A 21,141-nucleotide genomic window follows, 5' to 3' on the forward strand; every position below is an offset into this window, starting at 1 on the left:
TGTGTGAATTAAATTTAAGTGAGGTAGAGCTGTGCAAAGTTATCAACTTTACTCTCTCTTCCAGAGTCATCAAAATCCCATGGCAAGACAAAAGCCAAAATGACTGGCAATGGTCCAGGATTCAGTGGATGACTTTGGCTTCTTTGTTGTCTACCAAGTTCTAAGTGCTCCACAAAGCCAACTTTGGCCATCTTTGTGGCAATGGAAACAAATTGTTTTCATCTAACTATTCTGCTCATGAAAGTCTTCCCAAGCTTCAGGTAGACATCCTTCTAGCTCATCAACAGTTCCCATCAGCTTGGGCCCATCTGCCTTATAAATACCATTCAATAATCATGTGTAAAGCCTCAATACTAACTCTACTATCTTTGGCACAAATTTGAACACATAGTAGGCATCCAATAAGTCTTTGTTGATTTGGCTATAATCTCCAAAATAATGCTTATGTTCTCTTTGTGGATGTGGGAGGATACCTTTCAAGAGCAAATAAAATCAGCAAATGTTTGTCTGTAAAAGAAAGAAGACAGAAAATGAAAGAAGGAAATTTCAGTCTAATTCTTAAACAAGACATCAGAGGCCATCCAGCCCAACCTGTACCTGAATAGTATTTCCCTGTACCACATACCTGACAAGCAGTCACCCAGACTTTGACTAATGTCCTTACTTCTCAAGGCAACCCATTTGGCATGCCCTGCTGCTGCTATATTTTTTTTGTCATCTCCCTACATACATCATTATCATAATATCATAATAAGGTTAATTGATGAATCTAAGTAAACATCTACAATTAACTTAATTGTTCAATAATTTCAACAGATAATATCTTATACAGCTTTAAGGTTTGCAAAGTATTTACATATGTTAAGTCACTTGATCCTCAAAACAAGTGAGGCAGGTGCTATTATTATAGTGTATAATGCCAAGAGATCTGGGCTTAGAGACCCGAAGGGCCAGGATCCCATATTGCCTCTGGCACAGTCTAGCTTATAACCATTTAGCAAGTCACTTATTCTGACAGCTCTTTAAAATAGGGGTTCTTTTCCTGGGAGTCATAGCACCTTTACACACACACACATACAGGATGCAAAGGATTTCATGAATCCATAAACTTGTAAGAGTAGAAAAAAGTATATTTTTTTCACTAGTTTCGAACTGAAATTTAACATTTTCTTAAATTATTTTAAAATACTGTTTCAAAAATGGGTCCATAGGCAGCGTTTTTCAATGGATTCGTGGAAGTGAGCGAGGTCGCGGAGTTCCGACAGCCCTGCTTCCTCGCAGCCACTTTCCGACAGAGTCGCGTTGGCAGACAGAGAACCTAAGCTGGGCACTCCAGCATCTGTGGTGAGTGAGCCACCCCCAGGGGAGGCACCAGTAGAAGTCCGGAGACGAAAGCAAGCCTCCGCCAACATCTTCCAGGATGCGGAGCTGCTACAAATTCAAGCCCTATTTCAGCGCAGTGGTGACAGGCAAGCTGAGGAACAAGCACAGATCATCTGGGAGTGCGCTGGGGACCACAGAGTGGCTGAAGCCTTGCGGCAGCTTCGCAGGAAGAAAAGACGGCCACCAGGAGAGGACTGCTCTCCGTCTGCCGTCCCCTCAAGCAGTACCATGCAGTGGACCACCAATGGGCAGCACCTAAGAACAAGTGCCAGGAACCTAAATTGGAAAACAAGCGCCAGGAACCGGCGGAGCTGGAGAAAGACAAGCCCCACCAGCTATCTTCAGTAGATTAGACACTGATCTATTGAGGGGGGCTGGGGTTACCCTCCGTAAGAATCCATTTGTTCTCTGAAGAGGATCCCTTTGAAGGTTTGTGGGAAGGCAGAGAAAGAAATGAGGCCTGAATCAACCTCAAGGCAGATGAAGGGTCTAGCTGAAGGCTCTACTCAGTTACAGCCCACCTTCTCGGTTAAGAAATAAGTGGGGGAGGGGGCAGCTGGGTAGCTCAGTGGATTGAGAGCTAGCCCTAGAGACGGGAGGTCCTAGGTTCAAATCTGACCTCAGACACTTCCCAGCTGTGTGACCCTGGGCAAGTCACTTGACCCCCATTGCCTAGCCCTTACCACTCTTCTGCCTTGGAGCTAATACACAGTATTGACTCCAAGACGGAAGGTAAGGGTTTAAAAAAAAAAAAGAAAAAGAAATAAGTGGGGGGACTTCTACTGGTCTCTTCATCATATGGGAAATTGCTGTTCTCCAGACTCAGTGAGTTCATTAATAGCCCCTGCCATTAAACAATTTCCCTCCTTCCAAACTAACACTATAGTGAGACTAAACTACATTCCTTATTAAGATTTTGAATGGACCCAGGATCAGGCACAGATTATTTATTACTAAATCTTTTAACCAATAATCTAATAGGCCTGTTCCAGGCATATCGATATTTCTATGGCACTTTAAGGTTTACAAAGCACTTTAGTCACAACGACATTTTTGAGGTAGGAAGTTTAAGTATTATTTTCCCCACTTTACAGATGAGGAAACAAAGTCAGCAAAGTTAATAAGACTTGCCCATAGTCACACAGCTAGTTTCAGAGCTGGGATTCTAAGCAACTCAACTCTTAAGTTCAGTACTCTTTCCACTACACCAAGCTGCCTCTTTCTTTGCCCACCTGCCAAAAAGACAGGCAAAGAAAAAACTCTGGCTAGAGTTCCCTTGAGTGTATGGGACTATTTAATAATAAAAACCTATCAATGAAAAAAAAATTGGGTCCATAGGCTTCACCAGATTTCATAAGAGTCCATGACAAAAAAAAAGAAAGTTAAGAAATCTTTTTCATTTGTCCCCTCAGCTCAAGTTAAAGACCCAGATTCAAGAATTTATAGGAAATGAATATTCAGGAAGCAAGTACTTGCAATTTATTTTTATTACTATGAGATTTATTACTATGAAGCACAGCAAGCAAATAAAAATGAAGAGCATATAAGAAATGATGAACAGGATGATTTCAGAAAGAACTGGAAAGACTTACATGAACTGATACAGAGTGAAATAAGGAGCAGAATCAGGAAAACATTGCACACAGGAAGAACAATATTGCGGAATGATCGACTGTGAAAGACAACTACTCTCAGCAATACAATGATCCAGGACAATTCAGAAGGACTTATGACAAAGCATATTAGCCATCTTCAGAAAAAGAATTGTTGGAATCAAAATGCAGATCAAAGCACACTATTTTTCACTTCAGTTTATTTGGGTTTTATTGGGGAGTTTTGGTTTTATATAATTATTCTCTTATAAAAATGAACAGTATGGAAATATGTTTTGCATGCTTATATATACATAACCCAGATCAAATTTGCTTACCCTCTCTGGGAAGGGGGAAGGAATAGAGGAAGGGAGACAATTTGGATCATATAACTTCAAAACACTTATGTGGAAAATTGTCATTACACGTAATTGGAAAAATAAAATATCTTTTTAAAAAATTAAAATGAAGTACACAGATATACAAACTATATGAAAATACAAACTGAACAGAGATTGAGCCATGCAGAGCCAAGGTCACCCACATGAGAGAGATACATAGAAATGACAATGATCTTGGTGAGAGTGCCCACTCAGAATGGGGTCTGAGCAGGGAAGGTTTTTTTACCTTAAAGATGGCCAGGCTTGATTGAAAAGAGGTCATTGGTGCCATAACTGGAAGGGGTATTCCTAATCAGACCGACATGTGATAGGGAAATTCCCCAGGGACATTTGTGGATAAGAGACTCAGGTTGGGGTGGAAGGAAGGAGTTTCCTAATCAGGACCAGAAATTGGCAGAGGGTCCAAAGTATAATCAGGGGTCTCAGAAATAGGAGTCTTGTCCAGTCAGAAGCTGTGATCATTTACAGTTGGACATATGGACAGAAAAAGTCAGGATAGAAGAAAAGTATAGGCTTTGTTCTTGCTCATATATTTATGGTCATTAGGACCACCTAGCCAAAGTCACTCTATATTATAGTCCTATTGCTTAGAACTATAAATAAGGTTTTTCCGAAATCATAATTATCACAAATCCCTTCACTAAAACTCTCAGTTATAGGAGAGTAATCAATCTGTATCTATGAAGAGTTTCCAAGCCAAAAATTCCCTGTCAATAAAATCATTGGTCCAGACTAAAAAAATAAAATAATAATAGAAGGTCGTTTACCTGATATTCTGTAATGTCCTAATTGATCATTAAAACCATTACTTTCTAAGCAGGGAGATATACACTGAACTTCAGGACCTTTTTAGCATAGAAATGATCGAGATTTATGAGACTACCTGAGACAGACATTGTAACTAATCATGGGGCACCAATTATACTAACCACTGTGGGAAAGGACAAATATGGCACAAAAGTAAATGAAAGAAATAACCATTCCCCAACAGATAAATGGTTAATGGATATGATTAGACATTTGCCAAAGAATCCAAGCTATCAATACACATATTTTTAAAATGTTTCAAACTGATAATAGAGAAATGAAAATGATAGCAATGCAATAGATTTTTCCTTCACCCATCAAATTGACAAAAATGACAAAAGCAAAAAATGACAAATGTTAGAGAAGTTTGGGGGCAACAAGCACTGTTGTGGAACTATAACTTAGCTAAGCCATTCTGGTGAGTAATTTGGAAGTATGCCCAAAAAGATTACTAAACTAATATTTTGATCCAATTATACAACTAGTTGGCCTATACCCCAAAGCAATCAAGAAAGAGGAAAAGGACCTATATGTACAAAAATATTTATAGCAATTCTTTTCATAGTAACCAAAAATTGGAAATTAAAGGAGTGTCCAGTTTGGGGGGAATGGATAAACCAATTGTTTTGTCAATGAAATAGAACATTATTGTGTTACTAAAATGATGAAATGGGAAGTTTCAAAGGATACTGGGAAGACATCTGCGAACAAATGCAGAATGAAATCAGGAGAGTAAGGAGAATAATTTATAGAATAACAACCCATTACAGAGAAAACTTTTAGAATTCTGATCTAAATCACAGGTCCAGATAACTGAAGGTGAAACATGCTACCGGCATCTCTTCAAAGATATGAGAGACTTAAAATGCAGAACGAAACGTAAATTTTCAGATATGGTCAATATGCAGATTTGTTTTACAGAACTATGCATATTTCTGATTTGGTTCATATATGTATGTATCTGTGTGTCTGTGTATTTTAAGTTGTTCAATAGGCTATGGAAGGGAGAAACAATGAATATTTATTTAAAATTGATGAATAATGAAAATGAATTCTTTTTTAAAAGGTAAAAAAAATTGAAGAAATGGAAGTAGACAAGTCCTCAAAATTGAGGAGATTCCAATCATCCTTGGTATGGGTCCTGGAGACAGTGTTCTCCCAGTTTTGGAGGAGTGGCTCTGTGTGATGTGTGTGTCAGCTCTGTGTGGTGGCCAGTTAGAAAAACATTGTCTCCCTTGTCCTGAATAAAGATGTGTTTTTGTTAAAAAAAAAAATAAAAAATAAGCTACCTTTGGGAAGAAATCTATTGAGAGGCAAAAACAACATGGAAAAGAAAAAGCTGAGAGGGCAGATGAGTCTGAAATTAGATAAGAGATTAATTGGAGGAATGTTTTCTTACTGCAATAAACTGAATTGGGTTGGATGGGATTGATTTGGTTTTTGAGTAGATTTGAATCATTGCCAGACCAAATAAACTTCCTGGGGTTTTTCATTTATTTTCTCCTGGATAAGGATGTTTTATAAAAGAATTATTCTAATGATTTTGGATATGCTGTGCCAAACACAACCAATGGCTCATTTAAATCAAGCTGATGTTGGATTACAATGAAATGGAAATTAAATATAATGCTAAGATTATCTGGCCCTTCACAATGCACTTTTTGCCATTGAAGAGACATTGAAGGCAGCTACAAGGGAGGCATATGCAGTGATTTATATGTAGTCAGGACCCCCTAACCTCCAGTGGAGCATGCTCAGCTCATCATTCCTTGTTCCAAGTGACCACATGGAAACTTTGTCACTGTTCCCAGTTGAAGGATTTGCACAGTGGGATAAGGGGGAATATTTTCATTGCTGAATGAGTGGATGATTCCTGGAATATTTTTTTAAGCAGAATAAATAGCCCACCCTATTTATCTCTCTCTCTCTTCCTTTCTGGATGTTCAGGACTGTTCAAGCTGGCCCATTCTGCCACAAATCAGACCTCAAGGATGCAGCTTGATAGAATTCTGCATGATTTAAATCTGGAAAGAGAGAGGTGAGAAAATGTAGATTTGGCACTAATTTGTCACATAATCTTGAACATGCCCCCCCCCCAATTCTTTGGTTCTCAGTTTCCTCATCTGTAAAATGAGGTGGGATTGAACAAGATGATCTGAAAGATTTCTTCCAGCTCTAGGAGGAGTCCATAGTTCAATGAATCTCCATCTTCTCCTGTTTCCCATTCTCCAAAGCAAAACTGCACAAATTAAGGAAATTAAATCCTAAGTGCAGTTCCCACATTTTGCTCATGTAGGAAAGCCAGTTCTTTCCTTGAAGATAAAAACCTCCAGAGTACCTTAGTATTCATATTGAAAAACTTTGTAGGAAAACTCATGAAAATAGCATATTAAGAAAATGCTAAACTAAAATGGAAATTATAATTATAATTCTATGTAATTCTATTTGGAGGACTTCTGCCACCTACCTATCACTGAGAAACCTTCTTATTCAGGAAAAGCAATCCCTCTGATCTCAGTGGCAACATTTTTAACCTTATAGCTTGTCTAGTAGCATGTAAACATGTTCAGCCTCTGCTATTACCTCCAGGCAGACTACATTGATTGTCTCAGGTGGAGATTACCCAATTTCATTTTCTAAATAGCCAAAAAAAAAATTCCATAAATATACCTTCTTTCTTTTAAAAAAAATTTTTAATTAAATTTTTAAATTTTTTACAAATTGCAATTTTCTTTTTTTATGTTCAGCTTTCTTTTACTTTTTTATTTTTATTATATATTTAGTAACCACCAACAAAAAGAAAATATTGAACTAATGCAATAAAAAAATTATGTGCAAAACCACTAGCTACACATTGTTTATATTTTTTTAATACACAAATTATATATGTATACTAATATAAGCATCCTCTGCACTTGAGTTCCTTTTAGATTTGATTTACTCTTTTACTTTTTTCTCTTGATTTTAGGGCTGCTATTTTTTAAATGTAATTATAAATGTATTATTCTTGTTCTCTTTTCTTTTCATCTCTTCATATATTCCCCTTATTTTCTTAATATTTATCATTTCTAATAACATAATAAAACCTATTATGATACATTCAAATATCACTATCTCTTCAACCATTTCTCCTAATCATTTCATTTGTGTTATTTTCAGTTATTCTGTCATTATAAACAAAGCTTCCATGAATATTTTCACATATACACAGCTTTGTATCCTCTCAATAATGCACTTAAAGATAAATCCTATTAATGGGATCTCTAAATCAATTGATACGAATAGCTTTGTAGCTCTTGATGTATATTTCCATTGTGTTTTCTAAAAAACAATTCACAACTGCCCTAGCAATGTAATATTAGACCTGTTTCTCCATGTTCCTATAAGCATTTAATTTGATCATTTTAGCCTGTCTGGTTCTCAGACAGATTAACATTTATTACCAGGGTCTATTTATCTAGATTCATCCTTAGGCAGTAGACACAATCTCTTTCTAGGACCATACTCTTTCCAAAACCAAATCTTTCCAGCTTGGGCATACCCAGTGGAACTTTTGTTCCAATGTCAACCTGTTAGGAATGCAGGATTATGTCCATAGTATGGTGAGTGTTAAAATTAGATTTTTACAGAATATTTATGCTCTTTAAATCATTGCTATCCCAGAAACTATGTTTGGATTATATGTTTGACTTGGACATACTACTAGCCCATGCAGGTGCTTGAGGGCTCTCCAGATACTTGTCATATTTAAGTTATTTAAGTTATCCATCTCCTTATCTTTTTTCTTATTCATTTTTTGGTTAGATTTATCTAATTATGAGAGGGGAAAATTAAAGTCCCTCACTATTATTATTCTGTTATCTGTTTCCAGTTGTATCTCAGTTAGTTTTTCCTTTAAAAACATGGATACTATAACTCTTGGTGCACATAGGTCCAATATTGAAAATGCTTCATTATCCTTAGAAACCCCCAATATAATATAGTTACCCTGTTCATCTCTTCCAGTTATATTCATTTTTGCTCCAGCTCTGTGAAAGATCATGTCTACTACTCCTGCCTTCTCTAGATCAGCTAATGCATAGTATATTCTGCTTTCACCCCTCAGTTTAACTCTATTTACTTCTCTCATTTTCAGTGTGTTTCTTGTAAACAACATACTGTCAAGTTCTGTTTTGTTTTGGTTTTTTATCTCTTCTGCTATCCATTTTCTTTTCATGGGTGAATTCATCATCAAAGTCATTGTTATTAACTGTCCAGCATTCTTTTAATTTTGTGGGGGTTTTTAATCATGTTATTCTAACTATAGTTACACAGTATTTAAATTGTTATTGTTGTTTTTCTTGTTGCTTGTAGTATTTTCTCCTTAACCTGGAAGCTATGGAACTTAGTAGTGATGATCCTGTGCATTTTCTTCTTTGGATCATGGTGATCAGTGGATTCTTTCCATTTCCATTTTACCCTCTGTTTCTAGAATTTCTGAGTAGTTTTCCTTGATAATTTCTTGGAGTATAGTATTTAAAATCTTCTTATGATTATAATTTCCAGGAGTCTAACTATTCTTATATTGTCTTTCCTTGACCTATTTCCCAGGTCAGTTGTTTTTGTGATATGTTTCATATTCTCTTCTATTATTTCCTTCTTTTGATTTTGCTTTATTATCTCTTACTGTCTTAGAAAATCATTAGCTTCTCCTTCTGTAATTCTAGTTCTTAATATATTATTTTCTTCCATCAGTTTCTGGATCTTTTTTTTTAACACTTACCTTCCATCTTGGAATCAATATTATGTATTGGTTCCAAGGCACAAGAGTGGTAAGGGCTAGGCAGTGGGAATGAAGTGACTTGCCCAGGGTCACACAGCTAGGAAGTGTCTGAGGCCAGATTTGAACCTAGAACCTCCCATCTCTAGGCCTGGCTCTCAATCCACTGAATCACCCAGTTGCCCCCTGGATCTTTTTTTTTTTCTATTTAAGTAATCTTTCATCATTTTCTTGATTTTCTTAAATTAATCTTTTTTCCCTAATTTTCCCTCCACCGCCTTCATTTGGTTTTTGAGGTCTTTTATAAGCTTTTCTAAAAGCTCTTTTTTGATCTCATGGCCATTTGTTATATTTCTTTGCTGTTCTTGAAGTAGATGTTTTTTTCTTCACTCTCCTCTGAGTTTGAGCCCAGTTCTTCTTTGTCCCCATTATAGCTCTCAGTAATTGGGTTCTTTCTCCTTTGTTTGCTCTTCTTCTTTTTTTTTTTAATTTTAGAAGCCTGGCCAATAGACTTAATTGTTGACTTTTTGTTAGAGTCCCAGGATTCCTAATGTGTTGGAATATATTCCATCAGGTTTCAGAAATTTGTGTGTATGTGTGTGTTTGTTTTTTCCAGTATCCTATTTAATTATTTCAGCTTTTATTGTCCACCATCCCATGTACTTCCAATTTCCTGCTCAAACCCCAGTCAGTGATTGACCTCTGGTGCTCCAACCACTGCAACTGCAAGCAGACAGTCCACCTCCACATGTGACAGCAGCTGGGGGCTCCACTATCCTAGGAGTAGCTGGAGAAGGCTCTAGTCCCTCAGCAAACATACTTGCCACTATGAGCTATTTCCTCACTCTTTCTCTCCTACCTCTACAGCCTAAGATAGAACATGTGTCTAGTTCACATTCTTGTGGTCTCCAAAGTCTTTCATTTGTTAGCAGCAAGATATGAGTTCCTGCCCTCAGGGTCTGGCACTAGTAGACTCTGTGGTAAATACCCTTTTATTCCCCAGCTGTGGGTCAGTGGTGAGCTGAGGTCACAGCAGACACAGCTGCTCCCAACACACATTGCTTGCAGATTGATTTAATAATTTTTAACAACCATTTTTGTGGCCCATGTTCTCTCCAGTGTATGAAAGACAAGTCTTTCAAACTCTTATCTAGCCATGCCTCTTCCATCCTGTACTTGTAAAATATGTTTTTAAAACCCAAATGAAAGACTTCATAAAAATATATATGCCCACTGAATTGCATCTTATTAGATTCTAACCTACCAAGTTAGACTATTAGACTCTAAAGCCTTTTTTAGACCCTGATTTTCTCTTCCAGTGTGTTAACTATTTTTCTTTTCTACCTTCATGTCATTACTAAATGTAGTAAGTATTCCATTCATATCTTCAAGTCTGATAAAAATTTCTAATAGCCAAAGGCCAAGCACCAATCTCTGAGAGACCGTCTCTCAATTCGACATTGAATTATTGATGACTATTCTTTGAATACAGTCATTCAACCAGTTTGGGATCCATTTAACCCTATTATTGCCTAGTATACAAAGTCTGAGATACTTCATATTAAAGTACTTCTCTCTCTCTTATGTTACTTGAGATTAAGTTCAAGTAAGTCTCCTAAAGACTTTCTGAGAAGTGGAAAGAGTTCTCCCAATCCCTACCCTACCCCCAATCTGGTAGCAATGGCCACAAAGGGGGGAAGAGTTCTTCTCCCTATCCCTACCCTACCCCCAATCTGGTAGCAATGGCCACAAAGGGGGAGATACTTCTTCTCCCTATCCCTACCCTACCCCCAATCTGGTAGCAATGGCCACAAAGGGGGAGAGACTTCTTCTCCCTATCCCTACCCTACCCCCAATTTGGTAGCAATGGCCACAAAGGGGGAGAGACTTCTTCTCCCTATCCCTACCCTACCCCCATCTCTGGTAGCAATGGCAACAAAGGGGGAGAGAGTTCTTCTCCATATCCTCACCTTTAGGAGCAATGGCAGCAAAGATACAAGCTGCATGCTACATAAGCCTGAGACTGGTTCTTAGAATCCTAGCTGACTATTCTGCTTTGTGTTTCTTTCCCTGGCAACAAGTGATCAAGTCCTAATACTAAGATGGGTGTTTCTGACCTTGATGGCTACCTCCTCAGCTTATGAGGTCTCAGGCCATTGAGATGATGTTGGCAAAAAGAAGTACTTCCAGAATCTATCTGTGCCCCTTCTTTGAGGAGATTACTAATGAGAGAAAGAAGAGCCATACTATTAGTCCAGAAGATAGGAACCTTCACTAAATTTTAGGCAGTCATCAGGAGTCAACTCAATCCTCCATTAAAAAAAAAATCACAACTATAACATACCTAACAAATAGTGATTGAGCTTGAAAAATGAAGGACCACCCATTATCTTCTGAGGCAACTCATTCTACTTATAAATAGCTTCAGTTGTTAGCAAGTTTTTCTTGACACTAAACCTAAGTTTTCTTCCATTTATAGCTCCTGGTTCTGTGCTCTTGAGCCAATGGATGAAATCTAATCCCTTTATAATACTCTTGTCATTGTTTAGTCATGTTCTACTCTCCATGACTCCATTTGGGTTTTCATAGCAAAGATACTGAAGTGGTTTGCCATTTTCTTCTCCAGCTCATTTTACAGATGAAGAAACTGAGGTAAACAGGTTTAAGTAACTTGTCCTGAGTTACACAGCTAGTATGTTTCAAAGGCCAGATTTGAACTCAGAAAGATGTCTTCTTTGTGCCACACCAATCACTCTATCTACTGCACCACTTAACCTACCAAAGTCTTGAAGATAATTGTCTCCTCAATCTTATCTTCTATACTCATATTCCACTTTTAAACTTAGCTTTACCAGAAAACTTTAGCTCTTTCTAAGCTTTGGTGATTCTGATATTATTCTTATTGTATCATGCCATACGTTTTTACGCATCCTAAAGAGCTTACCTATGCTAAACCAAGGTGATAAAAAGAAAAGCAAAATGTATCCCTTCCCTCAAGAAGCTTACATCCTAATGGGGAGGGGGGGATAATATGGACATAAATGGGCCTAATACGAGATAGATACAAAGCAGATCAAAGATGACCCTAAAGAGAAAATTCTATCACCTGAGGGGAGCCAGAAACGGCCTCCAGCAAAAAGTGCGAACTGAATTTTGAAGGAAACCAGGGAATCTAAAGAAGGAGAACATTGCAGGTGTGAGAAACAGACAGACAGGTCAAAGGCACAAAGAAGTAGGAGACAGAATGTCTTTTTCCTGAATGGCAGAGTGTTTGGAGGGGATTAAAAGGTAAGCAAACTGGAGAGGTAGAAAGGAGCAGGGTGTGAAGAGCTCTAAACTTCAAAGTGCTTGATATTTGACCCTGAAGGTACTAGGAAGCAGGTAGAATTTGGGGGCAGGTGAGGATAAGTGAGTAACATGATCAGAACAGAGTTTTAAGAAACATCACTTTGGCACCAATGTGGAGGACAAAGTTAGTGAGAAGAGACTGGAGACAAGGAAACCAATTGAAAATATTTTTGTTTTTTAAGGAAATATTTTTAATGGTGGCTTCTCCTGGCCCTTATTTTTATTTTTTATATATAACAAAATAATGCATAACAAAATAATAATATAGGATATATGATTTGTTATAAATGTCTAATAAAATATAAGTAATTTTATCCAAAAAAAAGTATTCTTACATTAGCTCTTTCCAAAAATATGCCTCATTCTTTTTTTCTCTCCCTCCCTATCTCCTATTCTCCTTGAAAAGACAGGTAATATCATAAAGGTTGTACATATGTTATATAATACATATATGTACAACCTTTATCATATTATCATATTACCATATACAAGATATATATTGCTTACACTAGAGGAAAATTCACAGAAGAAATAAAGTCTTTTGCAATAAGTATATTTAGACAATTTTGTGTCTTTCATTCTCACCAGAATTGTTATGTTTTATATATAAGGAATTTCATTTTCAAGAGCTTTCCTTCCTTCCTGGGCTAACTTCTTCCACAGAATTTTCAACCCTGCCCTGGGATTCTACTCATTCTTTCTCTAAAACCTTGGAAATCTATCCTCCCCAAATCTAGGAGTAAAACTAAACTCTTATTCTCCCATCTCCCCTCCCCTAACATAAATTTGGTGAGGGAGAGGGGTCCATTTCCCAAATTTCTGGTCGTTTCTACCCTAGACACCAGTTGAAACTAATTAGTTCAGAATAGCATTATTTCTTCTACATTTTGATGTAAGAAGTACTTGTCTTCTCCAGTGGCGACACATTTCCCACTCTCATCACAATCTCTTCAGAGAAAATCACAGGCAAATGAGATTCTAAAAAAGAAAAAAAAAGGTTTTTTGAAAGAAAAAAATGGCAATGTAAAAGAGAACCATGTAGACTGTTAAACCAATCCCTGATATTGAAATGGAAGCATCATTGAACAGACAGCCTCTCATAGCTGGATTTAACAACATACCACCAATAACTCCCTTTTACATAAACTCAGTGGATGAGCTGAGTGTTCTTTCTTTGTTCTCAGCTAAGTGACAGGAAAATTATTTAAATTTAATTTAATCTTCTCTAGCAAATATTGCTTTGGACTATGCCTGCTTCACAAAACTTGTTTAGAATCCCCTAGAGCCACACAGAGGTTCAAGTCAGAATCTAAACAGAGTGATTTCAACTGAATCCAGCTTTTGGTTCAAGCTTTTTCTCATGTTTTTTCACTGAAGAAAGTCAAGATGAAAATGTTAATCATATATACATAGGGAAACCTGGTGGCTCAGTGGATTGAGAGCCAGGCCAGAGAAGAGAAGACTCGGGGTTCAAATTTAGCCTTAGATACTTCTTAGTTATGTGACTCTGGGCAAGTCACTTAACCCCACTGCCCAGCCCTTACCACTCTTCTGCTTTGGAACCAATACACAGTATTGATTCCAAGACGGAAAATGAGATGGTGTTGGTTTTTTTTTTTAATGAGTCTATGTGTTTTTCTGTACATATTTACAGTTGTATATATATTAAACTTGGCATCTAGGTGGTGCAGTGGATTAGAGCAAACCACCCCAATATCCTTGCCAAGAAAACCCCAAATGACATCACAAAGAATCAGATTGGCTGTACCAAAGTTACTGAACAACAACCATATTAAATTGAAGTGTTCCTTGTGTACATTACCTTTCACATGTACTTGGAGTTCTTCTTCCAGAAGTGGTGATGGATTGCTGCTGAGTCACCCATACTTTCTCACTCCACAGTTTCAAGACCAACAGCATTCCTTTGGCAAGGGATGGAGATGAAGACGTCTGTGAACAGGGTAACAGGAGCATCTGCACACTGGGGGTGGGAGCTTCAGTAGCTCTGCGTTCTAACACTGTGAAATAGCTAGCTGTGGGGACTTAATACATTGCTGTAGCTTCACAGACAACGTATGCATAATCCCAATATGGGATGGAAGAAATAATTCAATCCAAATCCTGGGATTTACAGATAAGGAAACAGATTGAGACTAATTCAGTGACTTGACCAAAGGCATAGAGTGGACCCAAGCAAGATTAGACTCTTTTCTCTTTTGTCCTTTAGACTGGATAAAAGAGTTTTATTCTAATGATTTTACTCCATTAATTTTGGAATTTTATCCTAATAATTCTGTCTTTGAATATGACAGGCAGCAATGAAGTCTTCATATTCTTTGCGTCTCATGATACTGCCAACCACACTGCTTGCCTTTTTTTTTTTTAATAATCCTTACCTTCCATCTTGGAATCAATACTGTGCATTGGTTCCAAGGCAGAAGAGTGGTAAGGGCTAGGCAATGGGGGTCAAGTGACGTACTTGCCCAGGGTCACACAGCTAGGAAGTGGCTGAGGCTAGATTTGAATCTAGGACCTCCCACTGAGCCATCTGCCCACTTGCCTTTTTTCTTAAGAAGTTTATTTGTCCACTAGTAGTCATAGTTGTCATCCTCACTCTCACTCTACCAATAACTCTTTAGTTAGCCAATCAGTCAACAAACATTTATTAAGCACTCATTGCATACTAGGCACGATGCTCAATGCTGCAGAAACAAATAAAAACAAAAAGAAAAGTTCTGTGGGAGAGCAGCTAGGTGGTTCAGTGGATTGAGAATCAGACTTAAGACAGAAGGTCCTAGGTTCAAATTTGACCTCAGAAACTTCCTAGGTATGTGACTCAGGTCAAGTCACTTAATCCCCATTATCTGGCCCCTACTGCTCTTCTGCCTTGAAAACAATATACAGTATTGATTCTATAATGGAAGGTAAGGGTTAAAAAAGAAAAAGGAAAGTCTCTGCACTCAAGCAGTTTATACTTTAATGGGGGAAGGATAGATAGACAGGAAGGCAGACAGGCAGAAAGACAGATGGACAGACGGACAGATGGACAGATAGATAGATAGATAGATAGATAGATAGATAGATAGATAGATAGATAGATAGATAGATAGATAGATAGATAGATAGATGGATGGATAGATGACATTGAAGGGAGGAGTAGGGAATGAAGCTTCTAGGTCTGGGTACAGTTTGATGAAAAATGAAAATACAGCTGGTCTAGGTATTTTTCTTAAATTGAGGTTCTAGAAAATCCCATCCAATTGGGAAATCGGAGAGGGAGAGAAGATAGGACAGGGGAAGAATATTTTCAATGTGTAAATTCCAGCTTTAGAGTGATCTTCAGGACAAGGAGGGTTCTGGATCAGGACAGAAAAGTCTGGAGTACAACCTAGTGAGAATAAAAGATTCCCACTTTAGTGGGAAATATTATATTAGAATTAGAATATTCTATTGGAATTGCATTGGAAATCAGAAGAAAGTTGAATTCTTGTCCCTGCTGTGCCAACCAGAGTTGGTAAAGATAACCTTAAAACAAGTTATTTAATCTTTAGGTACCCCAGCAAAATAATTTTTACTATTGCTTAGTCATGCTCAAGTCCTTGAGACCCCATTTGGGGTTTTCTTGGCAAAGATACTGGAAGGGTTTACCACTTCCTTCTCCATCTCATTTTACAGATGAGGAAACTGAGGGAAACAGGGTTAAGTGACTTTCCCAGGGTCACACAGCTAGTAAGTGTCTGAGACCAGATTTGAATCCAGGAAGAGGAATATTCCTGATTCCAGGCCAGGCACTCAATCCACTGCACCTTCCTGCCCTGCAAAATAACTAGATAATCTGTAAAGTCTCTTCCAATTTTACCATTCTGTGATTCTAGTTATGGGGCATACCAAATGTCACTGGCTAGCTGGGCTGTCAAATGATATCAGGTTAGAAAGAGATGAAAGAACTTAATAGGCATATATATATACATACATACATATATATGGGGTGTATGGGGTACTCAGGGAGGAGTAGTATCTCTGGTATGGAGGGCTTGTCGTGCCCTCCTAGGGCAGCTCTCGCCCCTTACCTGACACCCAGCCCTCACTTGTGGCTCCCAGTAGCTGCTAGCATGAGGCAGCGGCCAGACCCTTTGCTGTAGCCATCGGGTCATCGTAGACCCCTAGTGAACTAGGGCTTTGCTCACCCAGCATGTAAAGACTGCTTCGGCTGAACAGGCGGGAGGAAACCAATAAGAAGGTTCAACGGCTGAGATGGCGATGCAGCAAAGCACTGTGGAGTGCTTAGGGCATGTTGGAGCACAAAAGACAACACGGCCATCCAATGCAGCTGAGGAAGTCTCCAGTTGTAATGACTTTTCATGCCACTGGACCCAGGCTTCCAATGCCGAGAGAGTGGGACTGTCTCTGTGCATCGACTTTTTCACTTAAATCTCCTTCACACACAAGTGTCTTTGTGCACACTCATCTACATTACAGATGAAAGCGCACAAAGACAATCATCATCCTCGGTTACCGAGAGACTACTATTCTACTACTACATATATATATATATATATATATATATATATATATATATATATATATATATATATATACACACACATCTTATATACCTAAGGATACTAACATGACCCTGTGCCACCAACTCACTTTATCAACCTATATAACTCCTTTCTGCAAAGATTTAGAGCTGAAAGGACTTCACGTAGTATCTCCTCTTTTATAGATGACAAAATCAAGATCCAGACAAGTTAAGTGGCTTGTCCAGAATTACACAGCTAATAAATGTCTGAGGCAGGATTTGAACTGAAATTTTTTATTTAATTAATTAATTTAGAATAATTTTCCATGGTTACATGATTCATGTCCTTTTCCTCCCTTCCTCTTCCTCCTCCCTCCATAGCCAACACACAATTCCACTGGGTTTTACATGTGTCATTGATCAAGACCTATTTCTATGTTATTAATATTTGCACTATGATGATTGCTTAGAGTCTACATCCCCAGTCATATCCCCATCAAATCATGTAATCAAGAGGTTGTTTTTCTTCTGTATTTCTACTCTCACAGTTCTTTCTATGGATGTAAATACCATTCTTTCTCATAAGTCTGAGGCAGGATTTTAACTCGAATCTTCCTAAAAAGTTCCTGCTTTCTAATTCCTACACAAATTCTTATAGAAAGAATCTTGGTACCTCAACTTGCTCATTACCCATTTAGTCCTCTACTCTTCCCTTATGGCTTTTGACTGCATCAGTATATTAAAACTGCTCTCTAAAAGTTTAATTAATTGCTAAAGTCAATGGTCTTTTCTCAGTCTTTATTCTCTTTGACCCTCCACCAAAATTTAACACTGTTGACCACTCTCTCTTTCTGGAAATTTTCTTTTTCCCTCATTCTCTTTGGTACTGTTGCCTCTTGGTTCCCCTCCTACCAGTCTGATTTGGCTGTCTCTTATTATTCATCCTTGTTTCACCCACTAAGGATGGGTCTGAACCAAGGCTTAATCCTAGTCCTCTTCTTTTCTCTATATTCTCTTCCTTGGTGAGCTCATCCAAGTCTCATAAGTTCCATTATCACTCCAGAGAAGAGAAACATCATTGTGGATCATAGTAATCCAGGAAAACTCACAAATTTATAAGTCTAGGAGACAACTCCTAAATCTATATATTAAATCCTCTCTCTCCTTTGAGCTCCAGTCCTGCAATACTAACTGCTTACTGGGCATCTCCCCCTGAATATGTCAGTCAGACAATAAACACTTATTAAGGACTTCCTATGCATCTCTGAACTATGGTGCTGGAGAAGATTCTTGAGAGTCCCTTGGAACTCAAAGAGATCAAATCAGTCAATATTTAAAGAAATTAATTCAGATCATTCACTGAAAGATCAAATACTGAAACTAAAGCTTAAATATTAAATAATGAGAAGACAGGACTTATTGGAAAAGACCCTTGATTCCATCATTCTCCTAGTTACCTAGGTTCAAACACTTTGAAGCATCTTTGATTAGTCTTCCTCTCCTCGTGCCTACACCCATTCATTCAGTTACCAATGACTATCCATTTTGGAAACAGCCAACGTGGAGTCAAAAAAAAAAATCATCTTTTTTAGTTCAAATCTATCCTCAGACACTTACTAGATGGCCCTGGTCAAGTCACTTAACCCTGTTTGCCTCCGTTCTCATCAATAAAATGAGCTGGAGAAGGAAATGACAAGCCATTCCAATATCTTTGCCAAGAAAATGGAGTCATGAAGAGTCATACATAATTAAAAACAAAAACTTCCATTTTACTTCCAGCTGCTTTCTAAAAGTTTAATTATTAAATTCATCTAGGTCTTCATCCACTTGGACTCTCCACCAAAATTTAGCCCTGTTGACTACTTTTTTTTTTTTGGAAATGTTCTTTTCTCTTCATTTCCTATTCTCTTTTTCCCATGTTGCCCCTAACCAGGTTCAGACTTGAACCAACTCATACCCATACTTAAGTTTTCCCATTCTCATTTTCTTCTCTATTAAATCCTTCCAATAGATACCCAAATAATCTTCCCAATGCACAGGTTCTAAGCAGGTCTCTCCCCTGCTCCCAAACCTTCAATGGCTTTTTATTGCCCAAATAAAATCTTTAAACTGATCTTTAGAGTCCTGTAGAATTTGCCTCCAGCCTACCTTTCCAGCTTGACTTCATTTTGCTCTCATTTATGCATCCTACACAACAGCTATACTTCTTTCCTCCCACTTCTGTACATTTGTGTGGGCCACCCTTCAGGTCTGGAATGTATTTCCTCCTTATCTGTACCTATCCTCTTTCTTTAAGGTTCATCTCTGGTGCCATTTCATCCATACTGCTTTTTCTAATCCACCACCTACCCTTAGCCTTCTCTCCCCCATTTTCCTGGAGTATTTTATCTAGAACTCACCTTTCCCCCTGCCTGCATCATTATATATATATATATATATATATGTATATATATACATATATATACATATATATATATATATATTAGGTGTATTTAGTAGAATATAAACTTCCTAAGGGCAGAATATGCAAAATTTTTTATCTTTCTATCTCTAGCACCTAATATACTTGTGCACATTTGTTGTTGTTGTTCAGGAATGTATGACTCTTCATGACCCTATTTGAGATTTTCTTGGCAAAGATCCTGAAATGGTTTGCCACTTCCTTCTCTGATTTATTTTATAGTTGAGGAAACTGAGGCAAACAGGGTTAAGTGATTTTCCCAGAGTCTTATAGCTACTAAATATCTGACACCAGGTTTGAACTTAGGTCTCTCTGACTCCAGGTCCAACACTCTATCTGTTGAGCCACCTCGCTACCTCTAAGTCAAACAAAGTTAAGTGACTTTCCCAGAGTCACACATCTGGAAAATATCTAAAGTTAAATTTGAACTCAAATCTTCCTAAGTCTAGGACTAATGTTCTATACATTGAACCACCTTGCTGCCTCCTAACTTTTGCACATAGCTCATGTTTTAATAAATGTTTTTGAATTGATTTTTCAAAAACAATAGCAAACAGGAATGAATAAGTGGAATTCTTATACCCTAACTTTCTCCTTCCAGCATTCTTTTGAGCTATAAATCCTATGATCTCTCTGAAAGCTCAGTCAGCCAATAAACATAGGAATGGCGGAAGAGATTGGACATCTTTTCTCTCTCTCCCCTGATTTTTTTTTCTTTTTAAGCCCTTCCCTTCCTTAGAATAAATTCTGTATATTAGTTCCAAGGCTGAAGAGTGGTAAGGGCTAGGCAATGGGGGAGGAGGAGTGACTTGCCCAGGGTCACACAACTAGGAAGTATCTGAGATCACATTTAAACCCAGGACCCCCTGGTCTCTAGGTCTGGCTCTCAATCTACTGGTCCACCTAGCTACTCCCTCCTCCCTTGATTTAATTGAAAAAAAGTCCCTATGACAGCCTGAGATTTATTTTTCATTAGAGTGTCTAGTCACCACCCTGTAAACATTAGAGCAACTCTTGATTGACGCTGCTAATCTTCAGTTCCTGGTGTTGAGAACTTCCAGCTAGAGCCCAGACTGACCCCAAATGAGGGAGGGCACTAGCAAGCCCCAGGATTGTTACAGGATTGGCTGGAGCAGGTCTCTGTGCTCACGCTGTTACATTTTGCCATTGATCGCTGAAACAGAGCTGGTCCAAATGGTCCAAACCTCTCATTTTATAGTTCTGTTTTTTTTCTATTTGTCTTCTATTTAAATTGCCCATGGCTTAGTCAGAGACAATGGGGAGCACCTGGAACAGAGCTGCCCACTGTGTATATACCTGCTGAGGAAACACTTGTTGCCTGACAGATTTCCTCTTGGCTTCACTGTCCATGGTTTCAGGCTGGTATCAGGAAGTGGAGCTGTAATTCTGGACTGGGCTCCCTCTGCTGGTCAGCGCTGAAAATGGGAGAGGCAAAAGAGCCAGTTGGTTTAGAGATGAATTTCCCTAGCCCCATTTCCTAACTTGAGAGTTTCACAGCACTCCCCACTCCATTGCCCAGACCATCAGTGAGCATCTTCTTAAGCACCAACTAGCGCCAAGGGGTACAAAGAATAGCAAAAGACAGCCTCTGCTCTCAAGGATCAAGCTCTAATTGGGAGATGGTATGCAAAAAAGATGAAGGAGTAATTAGATGGCTCCCTAGACTGAGAGCTAAGTCTAGAGATAGGAGGTCTTGGATTCAAATATGACCTCAGGCACTCCCTTGCGCACTTAACCCTTATTGCCTAGCCCTTACCCCTCTTCTGCCTTAGAACAAATACATAGTATTGATTCTAAGATGGAAGGTAAAGGTTTTAAAAGGAAAAAAAGGGTGGGGGTGGGGG

At 38.2% G+C, this 21,141-nt stretch overlaps 1 pseudogene; it reads left to right on the plus strand.

Moving 5' to 3' along the window:
* Nucleotides 1-1,743, plus strand: part of LOC100619161 (arginine vasopressin-induced protein 1-like) — a 35,038-nt pseudogene extending 33,295 nt beyond the window's left edge.
* The last annotated feature ends 19,398 nt before the right edge of the window (nt 1,744-21,141 follow it).

This window comes from Monodelphis domestica, chromosome 4 (assembly GCF_027887165.1).
Source record: "Monodelphis domestica isolate mMonDom1 chromosome 4, mMonDom1.pri, whole genome shotgun sequence".
NCBI classification, from domain to species: Eukaryota; Metazoa; Chordata; class Mammalia; order Didelphimorphia; family Didelphidae; genus Monodelphis; species Monodelphis domestica.